A 23,373-nucleotide genomic window follows, 5' to 3' on the forward strand; every position below is an offset into this window, starting at 1 on the left:
CCTTAGGCTGTCTACTGTTGACCTCACCCCATTCTTAAGAGGTTTGTAAGGGGCGTGCATAAGTGCACCAACGTGGCTACTCTCCCTGTCCTATTGTCCCCATTTATTCATATCCTTATCCTGAATTCATAATCATGTTTATATTTATATCTGTTATCTTACACATTTGACAAATTAAATAAATAAATAAATAAATAAATAAATAAATAAATAAATAAATAAACTCCACCTCACAACAAACACATAAAACAATTGGATTTACAGATTGTGTTACCTTTAAGATGTGTGTGACTGGCTAGGTTGGCCGATTCTAGCCAATTGTGTTTTGGAACCTTTGACTTACACTTGAAGGTGAATGAGAAACCCATTCAATGTCAGCTTATTCAATAAATCATGATTGTCCAAACTTTTGGCTTTCCTGGGCTACATTGAGTGAAGAGTTGTTGTCTTGGGCTGCATATAAAATATATGATATAGTTAATGTATATAAATAACAAATCTCCATATATATATATATATATATATATATATATATATATATATATATATAATTATTATTTTTTTTTGTGAGGTTGTCCAGGGCTGCATGTAGACATTATTTAACATCATGAAGAATTCAGACCTCTTCCCAATGGACGCACTCAAGCGAAATTAAAGATTCTATCTGTTACTATTCTGTTCTTTTTAAAGTTAATAAATGCCTTCTGCATCAGGTGAATAATTACCCTATTTTTTATATAGGATGCATCTTTGTGACAACAAATTGTACCCAAGGTTCATGAAAAGCAGCAAATCAAGATTTATTAAATCAAGCTTCTGCTTGACAATTATACTAATGGTAAGAATGCCCAACTATTTTTTCTCTCTTGTAAACTTTTACTTTGTTCTAAGTAGAATCAAATCTCGCATTACTTTGCTTTAGGGGAGTGCCATGTTTTCCTAGCACAAAATCATATTGAGTAGAGTTGAAATACCATATTTTTCCGAGTACAAGATGCACTTTCCCCCCCTAAAAGAGGGTGAAAATTTGGGTGTGTCTTGTACACTGAATGTAGCCAAAAATGCAAGGCACAGAGGTGGTGATGGTCTGTGGCAATCCCTGCAGCCTGGAACAGCTGATTTTTTTTATTATTATTATTTGATTTATATGCTGCCCTTCTCCGGAGACTCAGGGCGGCTTACAATGCGTTAAGCAATAGCCTTCATTCTTTTGTATATCTTCATTCTTCATTCTTTTGTATATTTTATACAAAGTCATCTTATTGCCCCCACAAACTGATTGGGGGTATTTCGGGAGGCCGATCCACCCATCAACCAGCTGCTTGTGCTGAATCAGGCTGCAATAATGTGCTGAATCTGACCTGGCTGTTTGCTATTTGCTGCAAGGACTCAGAGTTTGCAGCAGCAATCACATCCAGAAAGCACACACAAGTAACTGATTCAGCAGGATTCAATAACTTATCTTTATATATAATATAACACATGAAGTAAAATATACAATAGCAAAAGTATGTTTTCCAAGCAAAATTCAAGCAGAGGAGAGGAGTTTCAGTTTTGAGCAGCAGACTAGTTTGCAGCTTTAGCACAGACTCAGAGCTGCAAAGCTAAGCCACGCCCAGGCTCATTGCTGTCTCCCTTCCTTGTTACTCACACAGCAAATACTGTTTCAGTTTCCAAACAGCCCTCAACTCTCTCACACTCTGACAGGACGCTAGCCAAATGAATACCGATAGATACTGGTAGGCAGAGGCAGATTTTTTTTTTCTTATTTTCCTCCCAAAAAACTAAGGTGTGTCTTATACTCCAGAGTGTCTTATACTCTGAAAAATAAGGTAGTTATGTTTAGAATTGAACTTTGAAGCCTATTTTTAATTACTAATCAGTGACAGTGTGCAGAGCTCTGCCTACAAAGAAATCACACCCAGTCTAAGAAACCAGTCTAAGTAAAAAATGATCTTTAATACCGTAGGGGTGAGAAAGGTATGGCTTACTACAGACGTCAGGTGGTAAAATACAGTAGTGAACTGATATTTGCATGCCAAAACGTCCAAGTGAAAACTTTTCTCCCCTTAAGCACTTTTCATTGTTGGTCCTTCACTGTCCAATCAATTTCAATGAAGATATTTTGGAAACAGCCCTCTGATTGTAGGCTGGCTTCCAGCTGCATCCTTCTCATTACAAGCAACCATGGAACACCATCTCAGTTGGCACTTTCACTTTCTTAACTTTTATTCCCCCCCCCAAGTGATCCCCCTCCCTTTCACCCTCCCCCAAGGGTTCATGGCAGACTGGTACCGAAGTGACTGCAGAGCTCAGGTGCAAAGTGGCAGATCTGACATTTTCTGAATATTGTGAAGAATTTCACAGGAAGGAGAAATCTATCTATCTATCTATCTATCTATCTATCTATCTATCCATCCATCCATCCATCCATCCATCCATCCATCCATCATTATATTTACACACACACACACATACACACACACACACACACACAGTGTGTATGTGTATATATACATATATATCCAAAATTTAGCTTAACGTGGCACAAAAGAGCCTTGGTAGTACAGGGGTTTAAGGCACCCTGTTATTAAGCTTATTAAAACCAGCTGCCTGCAATTACTGCAGGGTTCAAATCTCGCCAAGGCTCAAGGTTGACTCAGCCTTCCATCCTTTCTAAGGTAGGTGAAATGAGGACCCAGTTTGTGGGGGCAATAAGCTGACTTTGTATAAATATACAAAATGATGAAGGCTATTGCTGAGCACATTGTAAGCCACCCTGAGTCTTCGGAGAAGGACGGCATATAAATCAAATTAAAAAAAAAAAAAAGGAGTACCGTATTTTTTGGAGTATAAGATGCTCTTTCCCCCCCTAAAAGAGGGTGAAAATTTGGGTTTGTCTTATACACCGAATGTAGCCTTGCCTACCCTCCGGCCCCCACCTGCCAGCCTCTGCCTCTCAGCAATTTGCCTCCTTGCAGAAAACAGCCCGTTTCAGCTTCAGCACAGCCTGATTAGCATAAACAGCTGATTGTTGGTTGGATCGGCCTCCCGACCCTCAGCTGTTTCAGGCTTCAGGGATTGCCATTGCCAATTGCTGTGTGGGCCTCTGCCATTTGCTGAAAGGAGGCAAATTGCTGGGAGGCAGTTTTTTTTTTTCTTGTGCTAATCAGGCTGTGCTGAAAATGAAAATGAAACTAAAGCAGGCTGTTTACTGTTTGCTGCAAGGAGGAAAATTGCTGGGAGGCAGAGGCAGATTTTTTTTCTTGTTTTCTTCCCCCCAAAAGGTAGGTGCATCTTATAGTCTGGAGCGTATTATACTCTAAAAAATATGGTAATACTAAAATTCAGAATAATTTGACTGAAGGTTCATTTGTTCTCTTCCACTTATAGAGCTGAACTCCTAAAAGTAACATTGCTTGGAAAATGTGGATGTCTAAAATAGCAACTGACCAAAACTATAATTGGCCAATGAGCTCCTGTCCTAAAGCTGCTCATGAGATAAAATGGAAAGTGGGATGGCTATTATCTCTGAAGAATGCATCAGTAGAGAATGACAGAAATTTTCTTTCATTTTTTTTCAAGTGGCTCTTTTCTTATAACTAATAATAACCTATCAACCATGAAAAGAAGAAAATGGATACTCCTACTGACAGCAAAATCCTATATGTGTTTATTGGAATAAAGTTTTATTGAGTTCAGCAAGCACTTACTCTCAAGTGGAAATTTGCAGATCAATATAAATCTTGTGGATTTTACTGTCTATATTGAGGAGGGGGATAGCATTCCAGTCTGCCAGCATTTAAAATGAATTTAAAAGAAATCTATGTATATTAATAAATATCACATCATCTTTTTCATTCATTTCATTCATTCATAAGATTTTAATGTAAATCTTAAAAAAAATTCTCCTCAATGGAAACTTTTCTGGTGTCATTTTTACATAAATTGGGCTGGCACGAATTTTAGCATGAATTTTCTTTCAATATCACACACACACACACACACACACACACACACACACACACGTCTGTCTGTCTGTCTGTCTGTCTGTCTATCTATCTATCTATCTATCTATCTATCTATCTATCTATCTATCTATCTGTTTATGTTGACTAATTGGCAGCGGTGACTCAAGGAAACAAGCTTTTGGGGGAGGGAAGCATCAAAGTGAAGTATTGCAGCTGCTCATCAAACCTCTCTCCTATCAGTTTGGTTCTTTGTGAAGATCATTTTGGAGATCCACCCATTATTAGCAACTACGATTTAACCCATGTCTATAATCTAGTGAATTTGAGATTGATTTATAAGTTTCCTGCCAGGAATATGACCAGTAGCACTTGACCAAGTAAAAGGAATGTGTAAAACATTTTACAATTGTTTACCTCAAAACATTTCATGCTTGAAACAATACCTCAAGAAAGACAATATCTACCTTTGTTGCTGTCTGGAAGTCCCTAATGGACTGTTTTTTGGGTAAAACAGAAACAAATGAATGTATGATTTATGGTTTTGATTATTAGATAGGATAGATTATAGAAAGAAGAGAGTCATGAAGTCAATTTAAAGACAAAGGTAAATTTATGATTGTACTTATAACTGCTGCAAAAAAAAAAAAGATGGGAAGTTACTTCTTTATATTTTTCCTTCTTTTGAATTCTTTTTCTAATTTTTCCCCTTACTCTATGTTTGTTTGTATTACTTTTTGCCCTTGTTTTTTAAAACTTTAAATAACATTATATATTAAAAAGAAATGAACAATGTCACAAGACAGGCTATCCCAACTATTTTGAAAGTTTTCTGAGCTTGCAACAGCCTTATTTGAATTGAGACCAATGTTTCAAAATCAAAACACACTATTTTGTCACATTTCCACAATGAATGGAATGACCCAATTTGAGCATAAAGCATTTCAGGCAGCTGTACCAAAGTAGGAATCCAATCCTATACAAGAGTTAACATTTCAAATGGATTGTGGTTCCTGTTCACTGATTGTATTAAGACAGGAATTCTGGCTTAATGTCTTCAGCCATGGCTTGCTTTAATAAGCCATTTTTGGTTCACATTACATGAATAGAAATCAAACAATATTATGGTATTGTAGCCTTGCCTTAATGGATGCGGTGGCTCAGTGGCTAATACGTTGAGCTTGTTGATTGAAAGTTCGGCAGTTCAGCGGTTCGAATCCCTAGTGCTGCATAATGGGTGAGCTTCCGTTACTTGTCCCAGCTTCTGCCAACCTAGCAGTTCAAAAGTACATAAAAAGTGCAAGTAGAAAAATAGGGACCACCTTTGGTGGGAAGGTAACAGCGTTCCGTGCACCTTTTTTTTTTTTTTTTATTTGATTTATATGCCGCCCTTCTCCGGAGACTCAGGGCGGCTTACAATGCGTTAAGCAATAGCCTTCATTCTTTTGTATATTTTATACAAAGTCAGCTTATTGCCCCCACAAACTGGGTCCTCATTTCACCTACCTTAGAAAGGATGGAAGGCTGAGTCAACCTTGAGCCTTGGAGAGATTCGAACCAGCAGAAATTGCAGGCAGCTGTGTTAATAACAGGGTACACTAAACCCCTGTACTATTCAAGGCTCTTGAATAGTACACCTTTGGCATTTAGTCATGCTGGCCACATGACCACAGAGACGTCTTCGGACAGCGCTGGCTCTTCGGCTTTGAAACAGAGATGAGCACTGCCCCCTAAAGTCGGGAATGACTAGCACATATGTGCGAGGGGAACTTTTACCTTTACCTTTAGCCTTGCCAACCTGGCAGTTTGAAAGCATGCAGTTGCAAGTAGATAAATAGGTACCACTTCAGCGGGAAGGTAACAACGTTCCATGTGCCTTGACATGTAGTCATGCATTCCACATGAGCATAAAAATGTCTTCAGACAATGCTGGCTAGAAAATGGAGATGAGAACCGCCCTCTAGTGTTGGATATGACTGAACAGGGAAAAACTTGACTTTTACATGTAATGTCCAAATTCAGTCAGATTTCATTGGCTTTTCAGGGTCATAACAAACAAAGCTAGCCACTTATTCTTCATAAATTTTGTTTCAAAGCTTTCTCATAAAAATAAACATGGAGTAAAAATAAAGTGTTTTGCTTTATGCCTCTGTCCTTAAGGTAATAAACAAGGCAAAAAGTGCGACTTTAATAAATCTTTGCATACGATACTATATTTCTTATACTACAATGTATATTTCTTTGTTTCTTCAAACTGACTACTGGGTGTCAGAATGTATGAAATGATGTTTTCCATTTAAATGTGTAAGATTGATCTAGCTTAGGCTGGTTCATTTTATGTGTGTGTGTAGGGATATGTGTGTGCAGGGACCAAACAGTTGCTAATGAAATCTAATGTCTGGGTAACATTCCATTACTTTTAGTCATAAACAAATAATTAGGATGCTCATTTGTTTCATGACTTGGTTTAAAATCCATACCATGGAATTTATTGTTGCTTAGCACTAGGAGCAGCAGAGTTCAACTCAAGAAAGTGTGATAAAAGACCATAAGTATGTGGCTGCACATTGCATACCAATTAAACAAAATTTCTTGCACCAAACAAATTGAAATTTGCTTTTTGAGAATTGTTTCCCCCCACCCGCCACACTTTTTTTTTTAAGCCAGGATTAATTCAAACAGGAATGGTTGATAGGCTAGCCTCATTACTTTGGAAGAAATACATGGAAAAAAGATTGCTTCATATTTATTTCAATTACTGCACACATTCATTATTCAAGAGAAAACCAGAGTGTAAGCAAAACCATGTCATTAACCCACTCTTATTTAATTTTTCTCTCCCTCCCTCTTCTTTTCCTTTGTCTAGTGTGTTCTTTCTATTAATGCTGCAATTATCCTCCACAATCCATCAGATACACAAGGATAATGTTGTTGACATAATTAGCTGGAATAAAACATTATTATTTAGCATTCCTACTTGCAAAGACTAGAAATGTAACTCTACTGTACTGTACAGCAGTCTCATTAAAGTATAAAACCAAGTATATTGAATCTTTTTTAAAATAAATAAATCCTCATCCTTCAGGAGGAAGAAAGAAATCTGTTTCTTGAATAAAGGAGTTTATTCTGCTATATATTCTCAGTTAGTCTATATTGTACTATCACAACATTTCAACAAATGGTAATAATGGACAAAGAGAGAGTTTTTTGGGGGAAACTGAGGATCATGATTGATGAGTACCTGTTTATAACATGTTTCTTTTCCAACTGTGGTTGGAATATCAGTATATTCATATACGCATAGAAAAAAAAAGCCCTTCATGGCTTGGGACCAGGTTATCTGAGAGACCATCTCCTGCCGATCACATCTACCCAACCCATTAGAGCGGGGAGGCAGGGAATGCTGCGGGTCCCATCCCCAAGAGAGATACACCTGGTGGGACCCAGAAGAACGCCCTTCTCCATGGTGGCTCCCTATCTCTGGAACATCATTCCCCCAGAGATTAGAACGCCCCCACCCTAATTTTCTTCCGGAAGGCACTGAAGACCTGGTTCTGCCAGCGGGCCTGGGGAACCCAGAGCGGGATGGAGCCCATTAAATGGCTCGTGTGATTGGCTGTTGCTGGGGTGGGAGGGGTAGGTCAGGGGTGATTTTATTACATTAATTTATTTGATGTTTTAATGAGTTTTTAGTTTTTTAAATGTGGTTTTTTATATTCTGTAAACTGCCTTGAGTCACCATGGGTGAATAGGTGGCAATATAAATCAAATAAATAAATAAATAAATAAATAAATAAATAAATAAATAAATAAATAAATAAATAGGAATGAATTGAACAACATGACTGATTTCATTGATTATGGTAAAAGCAGTGGTGAAATCCAATTTTTTTTACTACCGGTTCTGTGGGCATGGTTTGGTGGGCATGACAGGGCAAAATCTCCATTCCCACCCCACTCCAGGGGAAGGATATTGCTAAATCTCCATTCTCACCCCACTCTGGGGCCAGCCAGAGGTGCTATTTGCCGGTTCTCCAAACTACTCAAAATTTCAAAAGCAGAACCCACCCCTGCTCCATAGACAGTGAAAAGAGTAATGTTGCAAAGGGCCACAAACATATGTCAAGTCACACTAATGGGAAGTGTGAAAAATATGCTTGATAGTATAATGAAGTGAAAGTTTATGGATAAGGAAACAAACCAAAGCAAACCTTTCACCCTCAAAAAAAAAAAAAAACATTTTATTTGTAAATGATTTTTACTAAAATCAGAAGAAAAATATAATTTGCACCAAGAAAGACAGTTGCAAAACATGTGTCGTCAGAAAACAATAAGGAATAATTAAGAATTAAATAATGCTTGGGAAGATTTTTTTTTTAAAAAAAAATGTTTTGAAGTAGATGAGAAAGTCTAAATAAGAAACCTCCATCTAAACATCAACATCAAAGATCAAAGTTATACTATTTACAGGGCAAATGGAACGAATAAGTTATAAATAAATGATGAAAAGTTAGAGCAAGTTGGTGAATTTTTGTCCTTGGTTTACTAAAGTTTACCAAATACGACAAAATGGAAAATAAATAAATAAATAAATGTGTAAGTGCTCGTAGAAAATATGCAGCGAGTATATAGTCCTTGTGAAAAAAAGATATTTAATAAAACCCACGGTGTATTATTAGAGCGTGATTCTGCCCACTTGTAATAAAAACTGAGGGTTGGGTACAATTGGAAAAATGAGGTGAGAAGAAGAGAAACTCCCAGAAAGTTGTGGCTGGATGATGTTATGAAATTCTTAGAAGAAGAAGGAAGAGGAGGGTTTTCAAAAATAATAAAAGCAATCAATGTATGAATCAGTGTATGGACCTGATAAAAGCAAAGTTTGTTTGCAAGGGTAGAAAGTCTTTAGTATACATTTTTTCCTTACCTTACCATTTTGATTAATGTGTGTTCTATACTTCGCATAATTCTGCTTGTCGAAGGGTGAGCTTTTCCCACCTGTTCTCTCATAGATAACAGAATAACAGAGTTGGAAGGGACTTTAGAGGTCTCCTAGTCCAACCCCCTGCTCAGGCAGGAAACCTTTTACCATTTCAGGAAAATAGTTGTCCAATCTCTTCTTTAAAAACCCCAGCATTGGTGCACCCACAGCTTCTTAAGGCAAGCTGTTCCACTGCTTAATTGTTCTCACTGTCAATAAATGTCTCCTTAGTTCTAGATTGCTTCTCTCCTTGGTTAGTTTCCATTCATCACTTCTTGTCCAGCCTTGTATTTTACTTTAAAATGATGCTTTTTCTGATATAAAAGGAAATTTTTGCTGAGGGTTTTTTTTTGGGGGGGGGGGTTTCTATCACTTACAGTAAGCACAAAGTTCTATTATCAGGAAGATTTCTAAGCAGCCATAGCATTATTAACTTTTATCTCCAGTATTAAAACAAGACCTATAATTTAACTCATTGATATTCTAGGTATCCACATCACTGTGAGAGCATCTTTTACTAAAAGCATATCCATGTTACCAAAACTTTATACAAGAAAACCTGGCACAAAAGAATAGCCTGAAAGCATTTTGAAATTACAGAATGCTTTATTGGACTTTTAGATTAATGAATGGTGAACAGAATGAAAGAGCATCTAATGACACCACAATTTATAGCCACGTTAGACAAGGAAAAAGAAGAGGGGAAAATACAGGGTATTTTTTTAAAGTAATAATTTATTGTTGCCCATATTTTTCTTCTAGCAAAAGGCTCATCTCTAAAAATTTTATAAATCAATTTTTTTCACCCAACATGATGCTCTCCATTTGTATTAGTTTCCAGTTCCCATCATCTTCAACCAAATGGTTGGTGGCCATCCTGGATAGAATGATGAGAAATATAATGCAATATTTCCAGAAGGCATTAGGTTGTGGTAGGGTTGTTATAGAGGTTTTACAGGAAATGCATATGATATTAAAACCTGATTCTTTTGCCCTATCTCTGCTTGCAGCTAAATACAGTGCCAATATGACCTTGTAATATCATTTTTTTTCCTTCAGTTTTTCTCCAGTTCATGAGTGACACACATTTAAAGAATTGTTAATTCTACTTATTGTAAAACACTTTTTCCCCCTTTTTTCTGATTCTATCCAAAGCAGCTTCTAGGTATATGAAATCTACTACATCACCCATTAGTTTGGGTCAATAACGGAAGTGACATGAAACAAGCATAAGGCAGGATGGGGAATCAAGAAAATGGACAATCAAATAAGTTTCACCCAGTATCCTTTATGTCAACTCAAGGATAGGTGAAGAGGATTTATTCTCCTTTTCCTTCTCCTCTCCCTTTCTTCCTGCTGTTTGGTGGGGGGCATAATAAGGCAACTCAATGAGTTTTATGATGAAATGTATTCAAATTTATGGGGAGAAACAGAATAAAAAAACAGATTGATAGAGTTGGAAGGGATCTTGTAGGTCATCTAGTCCAACTCCCCACCCAAGCTGGAGACTCTACACCATTTCTGACAGATGGCAGTCCAGTCTCTTCTTGAAAGCTTCCAGTGTAGGCAAGTTGGTCCATTGGTTGATTGCTCTCACTGTTAGAAAATTTCTCCTTATTTCCAGGTTGAATCTTTTCTTGTTCAGTTTCCATCTATTATTCTTTGTCTTGCCTTCTGGTGCTTTGGAAAATAGCTTGACCCTCTCCTCTCTGTGGCAGCCCCTCAAATATTGGAACATGCTATCATGTCTCCCCTGGTCCTTCTCTTCACTAGACTAGCCATGCCCAGTTCCTTCAACTGTTCATCGCATATTTTAGGTTCCAGTCCCTTAATCATCTTGGTTGCTCTTCTCTGCATTCTTTCTAGAGTCTCAACATCTTTTTTATAGTGTGGCGACCAAAACTGGATGCAGTATTCTAGATGTGGTGTTACTAAGGCTTTATACAGTGGCATTAGTACCTCACTTGATCTAGATTGTATCCCCCTGTTAATGCAATTTAGGATTGCAATGGCTTTTTTGATTGCTGCCGCACACTGTTGGCTCATATTTAATTGGTTGTCCACTAAGACTCCAAGATCCCTCTCACATTCACTGCTATTAAGCCTGATTTCACCCAGTCTATATGTGTTCTTTTGATTTTTCTTGCCTAAGTGTAAGACTGTGCTTTTCTCTACATTGAATTTCATTTTGTTAGATAGGGCCCAGTGTTCAAGTCTGTCAAGATCCATCTGGATCTTGAGCCTACCATCTAGGACAGTGATGGCTAACTTTTTTGCCATCATGTGCCAAGAGTGGGGGGAGCGCGGGGGGATTGTGCCCATAATTCAATGTGACCCCCCTGCACACAACTCCCCCATGCTACCCCTGCTTTTGGCACACAATGGCACGGTGGGCACGGTAGGCCCATTTTCCGCCCTCCCCAGGCTCCAAAGGCTTTCTTGGAGCCTGGGGAGGGCGAAAACATCCTCCGAGGCCGGAAATGGCCTGTTTCCTGACTTCCAGTGGGCCCGGAAGGCCCAAAAATCAGCTGGCTGGAGCACGTATGGACGCTGGAGATGAGCTAGGGTAACGCTCACATGCCCACAGATATGGCTCCGCATGCCACCTGTGGCAGGTGTGTCATAGGTTTGCTATCATGGATCTAGGGTGTTGACTATAGATTTTGTTTATTGATATAAACCAATACTGTAATTTTGTCTCTTTGTCTCTTGATAATAGATATGGAGAACAGGTCACTCAGAGAGGGCAATTGCAGACTAAGTTCTTCAGGAAAGCAACCTCTGCTTTTTGTTAATAAGTATTTCCAGGGTTGATAGGTCATCAGTATGTGTACAGGTTTACGTCCTTCTTCATTTAATTGCAAAACAAATCCAGAGTCTCGTGGGACATGCATGCTGACTTAACCTACTGTCTGAAATGATTAGGACAAACTTAACAATAGAGACCTAATGTAGCTTTTGGTCATGGGTACTGACTAGAAATCTTCCATCCTGTTCCTTATGGACCAACAGCAGCAGAACAGAAAAAGTGTCCTTAATCAGAAGTGGGAAAGGTTAAATTAAATGCTATGGGTTAAATCCAAACTTAGCCAAGCTTATTTAATTGCAGTCAGTGAGACTTAATTTATTCAATATGAACTTATGCCCCATTGATTTTGCAAGCTTTGGCCCAATTCAACTGATATTAGGAAAGACTGTATGTCAGCACAGAATGGAGAAAGTAACTTTTAGAATTGTTTCAAGTGTGTAAAGATTCAGTCAATAAACCTTGTTATCCATGCTGAACCTCAAAGGATAAAGCAAGTTATAAATTAAGAAGGAAAGAGAGTATAAATCTCTTAGAAGAGAATATTTGTAGCTCAGGGGTCCTTGGTGCTCTCTGAGCTTCGTCATCCCATAAATTTCTTTCCTGGTCTTCCCCAAACTGATTTGCTATGGATGCGTTAGGCTACAGCTTCCATAATTTTCAACCAGTCATTTTGTCAGGGATTTGAGGGAGCTCACACATCTGAGAGAAACTATGGAAAGCTGCCTTATATGATGTACTAGGACTTGGACATTACTAATACACACTTCATGTAGTCCAGTCAATAACTCATGTTGCAGGATCCAATCTGAGTTGGTCACCAGGAACAAAAGTTCATTTTTCCAAGCTTTCAGGCTCACGCTGGACCCCATCCTCAAGAAACTTCTTTCTCTCCAGCATATGTGCATTGAGCTGCTAGAATGTGTACATTTCTAGCAGTGGTGAAATTCTATTTTTTTTTAACTACCAGTTCTGTGGGTGTGGCTTTGTGGATGTGGTGTGGCTTGGTGGTGTGGCAGGAGAAGGATACTGCAAAATCTCCATTTCCACCCCACTCTGGAGCCAGCTGTACGTGGTATTTGCCAGTTCTCTGAACTACTCAAAATTTCCGCTACCAGTTCTCCAGAACCTGTCAGAACCTGCTGAATAGCACCCCTGATTTTTAGAAAAATGATTGAGATCTGGAAAAGTGGCCCCTGGTCAGTCAATAGGAGTGCTGATTTACCATCATCTTACCAGGTACTTAAGAGCTGAGGGTGTGGTGGCACAATGAAACAACAATTAACATCTTAAAAGCCAGCCATCAACACCCTAATTATCCACTAAAAGCCACATATAACCAGGCACCATATAAATACAATGTGTAGAATGGTCCAGCACATACATTATGGAGAGAGAGAGAGAAGTTCTCTGATGATGGGCTCCAGCATGAGTCCAAAAGCACAGGAAGAATAAACCTCTGGTCCAGTGGTGAAATCCTCCATAGTTTGCCATTGGTTCGCTGCCTGTGTCTGTGTAGTGCGCGCCAAATGCACGCTGTGTGCACACAGGCACAGTGTGTGCCAAACACACGCTACGCGCAGAAAAAGGTGGCTTAAGAAGTAAGTAGAACAGTGAGGGGGGGAAACAGCTGTGCTGCATGATTTACATTCACTAGAAAGCAGGATTTCCTGCTTTCTAGCGAATATAAACCGCGCGGCACAGCTGATCATCGGAAATACCAATTCAGATGAACCGGTAGCTTTTTTTAACTTCCGGTTTGCTGAACTGATACCTTTTTAACTACTGTTTGCCTGAACCAGTAGCTTTTTTTTTACTACCGGTTTGCCCAAACCGGTGCAAACCTGTAGCATTTCACCCCTGCTCTGGTCCTGGTGACGGACTCAGATTTGATGCTGCAACATTATCCTGGGACACGTATAGTTGCCTTCATTCACTGTTTTTATCAGTGCTCAGAAATGTTCTCAGTACAAAATTAAAGCACTGAGAGATGATAGAAAACATTCGTCCCTGGATTAAAAATGCACCTAATCTAATATTGTGACAGAATAATAAAAAGGAGCCTTTGGTCTGAATAAAGAAATATGGTTGAAAGACAGCAATACACTCCTCATTTTAAGTAGCATGTCTATTCAATATGAAATCTCAAGCTCAACCCAAATCCTTCCAGTGCTTGCCTATATGTTCTGCTTTCTGATGTAACACTAAACGTTTACCTAGGACAATCCTTATCACAGAGCCTACATATTATACCCAAACACTATTGAGAAAGGTGTTAATAATTTAAGGTATTTTCCACTGGAGGAGGAGGAGGAGGAGGAGGAAGAGGAAGAGGAAGAGGAAGAGGAAGGGAGGGAGGGAGGGAGGGAGGGAGGAAGGAAGGAAGGAAGGAAGGAAGGAAGGAAGGAAGGAAGGAAGGAAGGAAGGAAGGAAGGAAAAAAAAGTAATGTATAAACTAATCTATGGATAAAGAAGGATAGCTTTCCAGAGTGGCTTTCAAGGATAGAAGACTTACAGCAAATAGTAAATAAATAGCAAATTAAATTTAACTCTTTTTTTTCCTTTTCTTTTGTCTAATCTCCCCTCTTAAATTTCTTTACTATTATTTCTCATACCTTTTCTGAGTTTTGCATAACACTGATGATGGATTATATTGTATTTATTATAATCCCACCTCTTTGTAGAATATTCATTAACGGTTACTGATAATTCACAATTAATGTAAGTTTAGTGTAGAGCTAATTAAATGTATTAATAGCATTGAAAAGTAAAATTACATAAAATAAACCTGAAGTCAAATGCATTCTAAATAGTAAAGGAGGAATGTCTGTGTGTGTATGTGTGTGTGTGTGTGTGTGTGTGTGTGTGTGTCTTTGTGTCTTTGTGTGTGTGTGGGAGGGGGGGGGGTTGGTTGTCTTTTAGTAAAACAGAGATTTTTAAAATATGTCTCATTTTCTTTCTTCTGTTTCAACATGCAAATGTCTCGTGTTGAACTCACCAAGGATTTGAACATGGAAATAATCTGCAAAGTGATCTCTATCATAAATACTCCATTAACCTCTACTTTGTTATTATTATTGTCATTGTCAGAACTGTCTGTTTACCTCAATTAGAGCTGCAGTAGAAGAAATACATTAGCATGTAATGAGATCATTTCACTGAAATGAAAAGATTATTTCCTGTTATATCTATTTATATATCTCCAATCTAGGAAGCAAATGCATCTAATATTGAAAAGCAAGTGAACTCATTTTAAAAAAGTTACTAGAATCGCTGTCCACAGACAAAAGAAAAACGCTTTGGTTTTATTAAGTTATTTCTTTTGACAAAAAACATCAGCCAGCAGATTTACAATTATTATGAGAGCCAATTTTATCTAGTGGTTTAGGCACCAGGCTAGAAATCAGGAGACCATGAGTTCCAGTCTTGCTTTAGCCATGAAAGCCACTGTCTCTCAGCCCAACTCACCTCACAGGGTTCTTGTGGGGAAAATGGGGTATAAGATATGTTCACTGGTTTAACTTGTTTGTAAAAATAATAATAATGAAGATGTGTTATAAATAAATCGTTGCTGCTGAAGATAATGGGTGTTGGGGGAAAAAAAGGAAATTTAGGCCAGACTGATTTCTTTGACATCATATTCACGTTCTAATCCTTTGCAAACTTGTGGAATAAGTGAAAAGACCAAATCCACTATGGAAGGTACATTTTCACTGTAGTAACAGTGTTAGTGTTTCCTCCTTTTGCACAAGAGGAAGTCCAAGAGAAGTAGGACTGTTAAGAGATGCACACACTGTGTTCTATTTGGGTGCAAGTAGAGGATAAGGTACCATATAATATTCTCCATCTACATTTTCGGGAAATTATAGTCAGGGGTGGGATTGAAAAATGTTAGCAACCGGTTTGCTGCCCGGTTGCTGGGTGGGCGTGGCCATGGGGGTGTGGCCTACTCGGCTTCCTGCACCACAATGGGGGGGGGGGGGATTTTCACCCTCCCCCTGCTCCAGAGACTTTCCTTGAGCCTCCAGGAGGGTGAAAACAGCCTCCCTTGGGCACCAGATGCCCTTCGGAGGCCGGAAACAGGCCTGTTTCCAGATTTCCAGTACTTCTATTAGGCCCGTTATTTGCCCTCCCCAGGCTCCAGAGGCTTTCCTCGAGCCTCTGGAAGGGCGAAAACGGCCTCCCCAGGGCTTCGGAGGTCCTCCGGAGGCCGGAAATGGGCCTGTTTCCAGACTTCCAGACCTTCCAGAAGGCCCATTTGTCACCCTCCCAGAGTCTCTGTGCAGGCACTGCACTTACCTGGCATCCAAAATGGGCTGCGTGGAGACTCCTGGGAGGGGCGGGAGGGGGCGGGAGGGGTCAGCCAGTCCTTACAATTACCAGTTCAGTGAACCAGATTAAAATTAACATCTGGTTCACCTGAACCAGTCCAAACTGGCTGAATTCCACCCCTGGTTATAGTACAGCATTGTTTTTTTGGGGGGGGGAACTCCATGTCAAAAAAGGCACATATCCAGAAAGTCCACAGGAAAGGCACTTTGACTAATCAGATCAGAAATCCCCAGTTTTTATTTTATTTTTACTTTACATGCTTTAAGTCAAGGATTTAGGTGTTCAAGCTGAGATGTCAACTTCGTCTTTCAAAAGAGAAGCACTATTTTTATTGAAGAATCTAAAAACCCACAAAACCCAGAGACACACAATTTTTTTATTGGAGGATCTGAAAACATACAATTTTATAGAGTCTAGGATGGGAATAACTAACTTCTCTGTCTTCTTTTGAGTAGGTTGAGTAGGTTGATGGCTTCTTCTAGCTCTCACCTAGTATTTGTACTATACATACAGTATATTTCCTCCTTGTGCTTTTTTCTGAGCCCATAAATAATCAGTGCAGATGATGGACTGCTACCAAAATTATTTACCTTCATTCTTTATTAAACAATTTAACTGCTGACACTGTTCTCCAGTACCAGAACAATCTTAAACAGATTTGTTTTCTTCTTGAACAATGCAGTAAAATAACTGCAATATGTCAGCTATTGTAGTAATAGTTATTGTCTGAAGTGGATTAGTGCTCCCAGAAAGAGCATCTATTCTCAGTCATCCAGATCATGGGCAACTGGACTGTCAGATAATAATCTAAAATAGTGCCACTGAACTACACTGTCTATACTGGAAGGATGGTTTTGTGTTTATACTTTCCCTCCATTTTGTCTAAGGGACTGAAGGGGGAATGGCTTAGCCACTCTATAAATATGACCCCATTTACTCACACACACAGGAGAAAAGGAGAAGAGGAGAAAAGGAGAGAGAGAGAGAAGAAGGGATTATGCTCTAGGCACATTTACCTAAGAAATAAATAAAGACCAAGAGACAATGTTCTGTGATTTAAAATGTAAATAGTTTATTGATTTTAAATAAACAAAGTTTTTCTTGATAAAAGAAATCTGGCTTAATTGTAGCTGCTGGGACATTCCAAGATCTTATTGACCTCTACAACTTAAACTAAAAACTTTTATAACATGGACTTTCTTTGTTTTTCTTTGAAAATGTTTCGCTTCTCATGAAGAAGCTTCTTGGATGTGAAGTGAAACATCTTCAAGGAAAAACAAAGAAAGTCCAGTTGCCTTTTGAAAAAGCATCTTTGGGACATCCAAGAAACAGCATTATTCAGAAATACTTCCTGGAGCTGAACCCTTGAATCAAGCACAATTGTAAATTTCATCCTGTTTCAATCAGTGGTCTTGCAATGAAGTTCCCATCATTCTTTTCCTTTCTTTCGGGTGGGCTCTCCATGTCCATTCTCAGGCATGTTTTGCATGAAGGTTACAAATTTTTCTTTCATCTCTGGCTTCTTCTCTGGGCTATGATGTTCTGAAGCAAGTAGCAAGACATTGGGTGGTGAGAAATTTGGTGACTATGTGACTGAAAACTGCACAGCTGCTGGAATCGCCTATAAATAATTCCTTATTTTGAAGAATTCTTGTTCTGACCTAGGCTTCCTTAGAAAGTATACAGCAGAATCTTAGTCCCGGCAAACCTCTTTAATTCATACAACTGTGAATTATTGTCATTCTCAGTCTGAAAGGATTCTCAAATAGTCTTTCAGGGGAGTGTTTACAAACACCCACCTTATCTCCCTTGGAATGCTGCCAGAGAACTAATTGCCACATGCAGAGCAAGGCCAAACTGAGCACAGAGTCAAACAGAACTTTTCCAAAACTTTTACCGAACAGATGAACTAATTGCTTCCTGCAAAAGCTCACGTCCCGTTCGATTCTCTTTTATGTTTTTATGTCAATCATCTCTAAGCCTTACTCCCAAGTCAACCCTGTTTTCTTAATTGTTCCTGTCTTCTGGCAGCTCTGCGCATGCACACACTGGGAACAGGCTCCCGCTGTTCTTCTGCCTCACTGATGTCAGACTCTGGAGACTTTGGAGGGAGCAAAGAACTACCAGATGACCTTGGCCCCCTCTCTGCCTCTGACTCAGAGCCCTCGTCCAAGCCTTCCCCAGACTCCAGGACTGACTCATGTTCCTCCCCAACCTCCTCACTGTCCGAATCTACTGCCAGCTCTGCTGGCCGCTGGCGGGTCACAACAATTCTTTACCTTCCATTGAAAGGAAACATTTGTTTACATCCTTGGTTGATTGGGATATATTTCTTCCCATGTCGCTGTGAAGCCTCCCCCTCAAGAAGAAGTGAATATGAGAATGTATTTGGTTTAACAATCTTGAGGTTTTTTTAAAAAAAAAAATGTTATCCAACCTTTTAATTATACCAAACAGCAAACATCATAGAATAATCTAAAATCTGGCAAACCCAGACCTCCTCTCTTTCTAGAATCCTGTAGAAGCTTATATTTAATTCTTTTTTTTTATTATTTTGCCAAATGAATTTAGATATATCTTTCTGTCACTGTTTAAAAGAAGAATCTTTAATCAATATCGGTATAGTCTGGAATAGAAATAACATTCTAGGTAGTACATTCATTTTAATTACTGACATTCTTCCCCTCAATGACAAATCTAGTTTTCGCCATCTGTTTAAATCTGACTTTGTCTCCTTTCATAACTGTTTTTGTATAATTTAGAATTTTCTAATGCTAGAATGAATGTGGGAAATAAATTTTAAAAACTACTTGGCATGATCTGAAGTGCTGAAGGGAGAAAATAAAATGTAGATGGGTCAAGGATCTGCACTGGACTGCATCAAATAAATGGAAGTTGGCTGTCAGTATACAAAGCCTAGGGCCCTTTCCCCATTGCTGAGTTGAGTATCCCATCCATCCATCAAATTGGGAGGCGCTTGTTTTCCTGTTGCTGATCCCTGTACTAAGCCCTCATGCTTCGGTTTCAAATCGTTGTACTCATTGACTTCCCTTCAAGACAAGAAAACCTAATATTGTATACATTTGAAATATGCCCTTGAACAGTGTTCAAGGAAATACTGTCTTGAAAATGATACCGCTAAGCACAGTTTAAACCTGTCTTACTCATGAGCTGGGAAATGAGATGAAGGCAATGCTATGAGAATATGGCAGAAAAAGATATTCCCATGACACATTTTCTGCCAAGATTATGTATGGCTCTGAGTCTCATTGTAGTTGTTAAATGAAGGTAGTCTCAAAGAGCTTTATCGCATATATACCAGCCATTTTCAGTCTGGTGCTCTCCATATATATTGTACTATCCTCCAGGATACCAAGCCAGCAAAGAAATTCTAGTACATACCTAAAAGGTACAAGGCTGAGGATGTGTGGCTTATACAATATTGTTCTTTCTGTCTCTCTCTCTCTCTGTGTGTGTGTGTGTGTGTGTGTTTGTCTGTCTGTCTGTATCTGTCTCTGTCTGTCTCTCTGTCTGCCTCTCTCTCTCTCTCTCTCTCTCTCTCAGTATGTTTGTGTATGTGAACAGTTTATAATTACATAGCCCAAGCAAATTCTTTTCTTTCTCTATTTTTCTATGTACTTTCTCCCAATATGCTCAGCTCCTGACAATGAAATACACAATTGCAATCAATATTATAAATATTATTTATATTCCCCTTTATATAAAATCACTGCATTCTGATAAACTCTGGTGTTATTTACAGAACAAAGAATGTTAAGAGCTATTCCTTTCTGTTTTGCATAGTTTAACTTAACTTTTTCAGGATTTAGAGAATCCTGTGGCTTCCATCCATCTTCCTATTAAAGCAAATACAACTGTACAACTGGGTCCATGATGCTTTTGAACAGGGATTATTCCATTGTGTACATTACTCAAAGTTTTCAGCAAGATACTATTCTTCTCCATAATAGAATAGAATAGATAGAATAGAATTTTTTATTGGCCGAGTGTGATTGGACACACAAGAAATTTGGTGCATATGCTCTCAGTGTACATAAAAGAAAAGATAAAGGATAATATAAGGAAAATGAAATGAATGGAATGGACATCAGTTGTGAGTATATGATGCATAGAGAGTTGGTCCCAATCAATAAAATTTTCTTTTCTAGAACCCACAGGAATCTCCTAAATTAGAGCAGTGAAGTTCCGAGTTAAAAGGCCAATACTTGGTAGAACAAGTTTGATGATCTTTTACAAGAAAGGGTAATGATGATTTCTTCCCTATTTTTTTTTTTTTTTTTTTTTTTTACAATTTAGAGATACTGCGTCTGCAGAGACACCACCATCTGCTCACTCAAGAGGCATCTTCAGGTAGGTAGAAAATTCAAAGCCTGCAAAAGTAGTAAGAATGAGATATATAAAAATATATCTGAAGAAAACAAGGATAATAATTGCTGTACTTCCTAAAGTGGCTTATTTTGGGACTAAAAAATAAAAAAGCTGATTAGGAGAAAGAATGGAGAGAGATGTGGTTATTGATCAGAACATTAAAAACAAGTTCTTCAGGCTGTGATATTTTCAGATATTTCCATCTAATTAGGCTCCATCTTGCTTTTCAATAGGATTTTCAAGATGGTAAACAATTGAAGCACATCTCCAGAGATACTTAATAGAGTTACGATCTGCAAAATCTTATTCATATAAAATGGCACAATACTTTATGTATCATCTCATGTACTTTAGTGTATGTACTCCATCACTATTATTAGTATTTCCATTGTTTTATCACTTCATGTGCCTTTTTCCCTGTTCCTGTATTTTATTAAAAAATAATGCAGCTCAATAATTTGAGCATGAAAAATATGCACTGACTGTTCAGAGTTAATACAGAAATGGCTCTGTGCGCTGTTTTAATAAATAGGCAATGTTTTTCTGTGATTAAAAAAGGTCAAAAGTCTTGCTAGCCTATTGAATATGATTGTAGAACTGCATTCCATTATGTGTTAGAAAAAAATATTTAATATAGAACATGTAATTGAGAAAATGCTTATATGTTACAAGTTATCATGAGGATAGCAAACATCATGATTTAAAATAATATGCAAAGACAAGAAAGTAATCAGATGACATACAAGACAAATATTCCTTCTTTCATCTTTCTTTCTTTTTTTTTTTTTGACAAAACATAGCTTTATTAAAATTGCATTTCTTTTTTTTGTTTTGTTTTGTTTTATGTCTGCTTTGTTTGCATTTTTGTTTTATTTTTTTAAATCACTGGGTACATTTTATTTGTTTCTTTTTAAACAGCTTTCGACGCACAAATCATGTACGCCATTTTGTATGTGTTAGCCTGTAGTTTTGTTTTAAAATACTCCAAAATCAATATTGTCCAGTATGCAAAAAGTTTTGTCTCTTTTGTAGATGTATTAACATCCCAGTGTTGAACAAAAAGGTGAGGCTTCTGAGATGAGCTTTTGATACTATCCACAAGCACAGAGGGACACGGTGGCTCAGTGGCTAAGACACTGAGCTTTTCGATCAAAAGGTCGGCAGTTCAGCAGTTTGAATCCCTAGTACTGCGTAATGGGGTGAGCTCCCGTTACTTGTCCCAGCTTCTGCCAACCTAGCAGTTCAAAAATCACGTAAAAAATGCAAGTAGAATATCAAATAGCTTATGAATGATTTTTTTTAACTGTATAAGCGCTATATAAGTGATATTAGAAGTATTATGTCTAAGGAGTAGGATTTTATCTATGGGGGGGTTAAGAATTTTTTTCTTAGGGGGTGTTAGTTTAATGGTTAAGCAATTTAGTTTATTGTTAAAAGTTAATAGAAATACCTTGTGTTCTGCTCTGGGAAGTCGGGGAGGGGGAGGGGGGGGTTGGGTAGGAGGGTTGTGGGGAAACTGTGTTTGTTTCACCAATAAAACTTTTTCAATAATAAAAAAAATGCAAGTAGAAAAATAGGGACCACCTTTGGTGGGAAGGTAACAGCGTTCCGTGCACCTTTGGCGTTTAGTCATGCCGGCCACATGACCACGGAGATGTCTTCGGACAGCGCTGGCTCTTCAGCTTTGAAACGGAGATGAGCACTGCCCCCTAGAGTCAGGAACAACTAGCACATATGTGCGAGGGGAACCTTTACCTTTACCTTACAAGCACAGATGTCAATGGTCAACTTGATTCTCTTATCAAAGAGAATAATACAGAATTTTTATGGTGAGGGAGGGTACACCATGCCAGAAGTTACACTAACATCTGTTTCCACTCTTTATCTCATCGCTTTAGTGACTTTCTTCTCACTGTATCATGGGGAAAAAAAATCTGAAGAATGTGTCCAGTTATGGATTTGACACTTTAAGAATGGTCTGTAGAACCATTGGAAGCAATACAAGTAGACCTTGACTTATGACCACAATTTAGCCCAAAACTTCCATTGTAAGGCAAGACAGTTGTTAAGTAAGGTTTGCCCCATTTTACAATCTTTCTTGCTACAGCTGTTAAGTGAATCACTGCCAGTGTTAAGTTAGTAACATGGTTGTTAAGTGAATCTGGCTTTCTCATTGACTTTGCTTGTCAGAAGATCACAGAAGGTGATCGCATGACTATGGGACTCGGCAACCGCAATAAATACATGCTAGTTGCCAAGCATCCAAGTTCTGATCATGTCACCATGGGGATGCTACAACGGTCCCAAATATGAAAAACAATCACAAACAACATTTTTTTTCAGTGTTGTTGTAACTTTGAACAGTCACTAAATGAATGGTTGTAAGTCTAGGACTATCTGTACAGAGAAAGTAACAAGGATGAAAATAAGAACAGAACCTAAGTGACAGGAAAAATGATTGACGGAGTTGAGCCTTAAGAAAAGACATATGGAGAAGTGTGATCTGTGTGGAAAGAAAACTATAAAGTGGTCCACATGAACTTTTCCTCCCTTTATGCCCCCCTCCCCCAGTGACTTTAACACAACCTAAGCACTGATGGTTGCTTCTCTCCTTGGATGGAAACTAACCAAGGAGAGAAGCAATCTGGAACTAAGGAGAAATTTCCTAACAATGAGAGAAATCAACCAATGGAACAGCTTGCCTTCAGAAGTTGTGGGTGCTCCATCACTGGAAGCTTTCAAAAAGAGACTGGAGAACCATTTCTCAGAAATGGTATAGGGTCTCCTGCTCGATCAGGAGGTTGGAATAGAAGACATCCAATTCTATTATTCTATGATGGACCACACTTGGTTTCCCATTACAAAAGGATATGCTAATAGATCTAAATGTGGCAGCCTGT

Source organism: Pituophis catenifer, unplaced genomic scaffold (genome assembly GCF_029215685.1).
Source record: "Pituophis catenifer annectens isolate HBS135680 unplaced genomic scaffold, rPitCat1.0.hap2 SCAF_4, whole genome shotgun sequence".
Lineage (NCBI taxonomy): Eukaryota > Metazoa > Chordata > Lepidosauria > Squamata > Colubridae > Pituophis > Pituophis catenifer.